Here is a 2,921-nt window from a genome sequence, read left to right as displayed (position 1 = left end):
GTCCTTTCCTAATTAATTCGCACACAGGCTATTTCTTCAAATAATTTCTGAAAGGTATACGCTACATAATGCTTTGTTCATCCAATGACAACAGGTTCAAAAAAGTACTATTACTTTATTTAATGTTTAATGCAATTTAATTATTTATTTATTTATATTTTTTACATCTTTATTGGAGTATAATTGCTTTACAATGGTGTGTTAGTTTCTGCTTTATAACAAAGTGAATCAGTTATACATATACATATGTTCCCATATCTCTTCCCTCTTGTGTCTCCCTCCCTCCCACCCTCCCTGTCCCACCCCTCTACGTAGTCACAAAGCACCAAGCTGATCTCCCTGTGCTATGCGGCTGCTTCCCACTAGCTATCTATTTACGTTGGTAGTGTATATATGTCCATGCCACTGTCTCACTTTATCACTTACCCTTCCCCCTCCCCATATCCTCAAGTCCATTATCTAGTAGATCTCTGTCTTTATTCCTGTCTTACCCCTAGGTTCATGACTTTTTTTTTTTTCTTAGATTCCATATATATATGTGTTAGCATACGGTATTTATCTTTCTCTTTCTGACTTACTTCACTCTGTATGACAGACTCTAGGTCCATCCACCTCGCTACAAATAACTCAATTTCGTTTCTTTTTATGGCTGAGTAATATTCCATTGTATATATGTGCCACATCTTCTTTATCCATTCATCCGATGATGGGCGCTTAGGTTGTTTCCATCTCCGGGCTATTGTAAATAGAGCTGCAATGAACATTTTGGTACATGACTCTTTTTGAATTTTGGTTTTCTCAGGGTATATGCCCAGTAGTGGGATTGCTGGGTCATATGGTAATTCTATTTGTAGTTTTTTAAGGAACCTCCATACTGTTCTCCATAGTGGCTGAACCAATTCACATTCCCACCAGCAGTGCAAGAGTGTTCCCTTTTCTCCACACCCTCTCCAGAATTTATTGTTTCTAGATTTTTTGATGATGGACATTCTGACTGGTGTGAGATGATATCTCATTGTAGTTTTGATTTGCATTTCTCTAATGATTAATGATGTTGAGCATTCTTTCATGTGTTTGTTGGCAGTCTGTATATCTTATTTGGAAAAATGTCTATTTAGGTCTTCTTCCCATTTTTGGATTGTGTTGTTTGGTTTTTTGTTATTGAGCTGCCTGAGCTGCTTATAAATTTTGGAGATTAATCCTTTGTCAGTTGCTTCTTTTGAAATATTTTCTCCCATTCAGAGGGTTTTCTTTTAGTCTTGTTTATGGTTTCCTTTGCTGTGCAAAAGCTTTAAGTTTCATTAGGTCCCATTTGTTTATTTTTGTTTTTATTTCCATTTCTCTAGGAGGTGGGTCAAAAAGGATCTTGCTGTGATTTATGTCATAGAGCATTCTGCCTATGTTTTCCTCTAAGAGTTTGATACTTTCTGGCCCTTACATTTAGGTCTTTAATCCATTTTGAGCTTTTTTTTGTGTATGATGTTAGGGAGTGATCTAATCTCATACTTTTACATGTACCTGTCCAGTTTTCCCAGCACCACTTATTGAAGAGGCTGTCCTTTCTCTACTGTACATTCCTGCCTCCTTTATCAAAGATAAGGTGACCATATGTGTATGGGTTTACCTCTGGGCTTTCTATCCTGTTCTATTGATCTATCTTTCTGGTTTTGTGCCAGTACCATACTGTCTCGATTACTATAGCTTTATAGTATAGTCTGAAGTCAGGGAGCCTGATTCCTACAGCTCCGTTTTTCGTTCTCAAGATTGCGTTGGCTATTTGGAGTCTTTTGTGTTTCCATACAAATTGTGAAATATTTTGTTCTAGTTCTGTGAAAAATGCCAGTGGTAGTTTGACAGGGATTGCATTGAACCTGTAGATTGCTTTGGGTAGTAGAGTCATTTTCACAATGTTGATTCTTCCAATCCAAGAACATGGTATATCTCTCCATCTATTTGTATCATCTTTAATTTCTTTCATCAGTGTCTTATAATTTTCTGCATACAGGTCTTTTGTCTCCTTAGGTAGGTTTATGCGTAGATATTTTATTCTTTTTGTTGCAGTGGTAAATGGGGGTGTTTTCTTGATTTCACTTTCAGATTTTTCATCATTATTGTATAGGAATGCCAGAAATTTCTGTGCATTAATTTTGTATCCTGCAAGTTTACCAAATTCATTGATTAGTTCTAGTAGTTTTCTGGTAGCATCTTTAGGATTCTCTATGTATAGTATCATGTCATCTGCAAACAGTGACAGCTTTACTTCTTCTTTTCCAATTTGGATTCCTTTTATTTCCTTTTCTTCTCTGATTGTTGTGCCTAAAACTTACAAAACTATGTTGAATAACTGGAGATAGTGGGCAACCTTGTCTTGTTCCTGATCTTAGTGGAAATGCTTTCAGTTTTTTCACCATTGAGGACGATGTTGGCTGTGGGTTTGTCATATATGGCCTTTATTATGTTGAGGAAAGTTCCCTCTATGCCTACTTTCTGCAGGGTTTTTATCATAAATCGGTGTCGAATTTTGTCGAAACCTTTCTCTGCATCTATTGAGATGATCATATGGTTTTTCTCCTTCAATTTGTTAATATGGTGTATCACGTTGATTGATTTGCATATATTGAAGAATCCTTGCATTCCTGGAATAAACCCCACTTGATCATGGTGTATGATGCTTTTAATGTGCTGTTGGATTCTGTTTGCTAGTATTTTGTTGAGGATTTTTGCATCTATGTTCATCAGTGATATTGGCCTGTAATTTTCTTTTTTTGTAGTATCTTTGTCTGGTTTTGGTTTCAGGGTGTTGGTGGCCTCATAGAATGAGTTTGGGAGTGTTCCCCCCTCTGCTATATTTTGGAAGAGTTTGAGAGGTATTGGTGTTAGCTCTTCTCTAAATGTTAGATAGAATTCGCCTGTGGAGCCAT

The sequence above is a fragment of the Phocoena sinus genome, chromosome 2 (assembly GCF_008692025.1).
Source record: "Phocoena sinus isolate mPhoSin1 chromosome 2, mPhoSin1.pri, whole genome shotgun sequence".
Taxonomy (NCBI): domain Eukaryota; kingdom Metazoa; phylum Chordata; class Mammalia; order Artiodactyla; family Phocoenidae; genus Phocoena; species Phocoena sinus.
The sequence above is the reverse complement of the archived record's forward strand: the minus strand, read 5'-3'. Positions refer to the sequence as shown.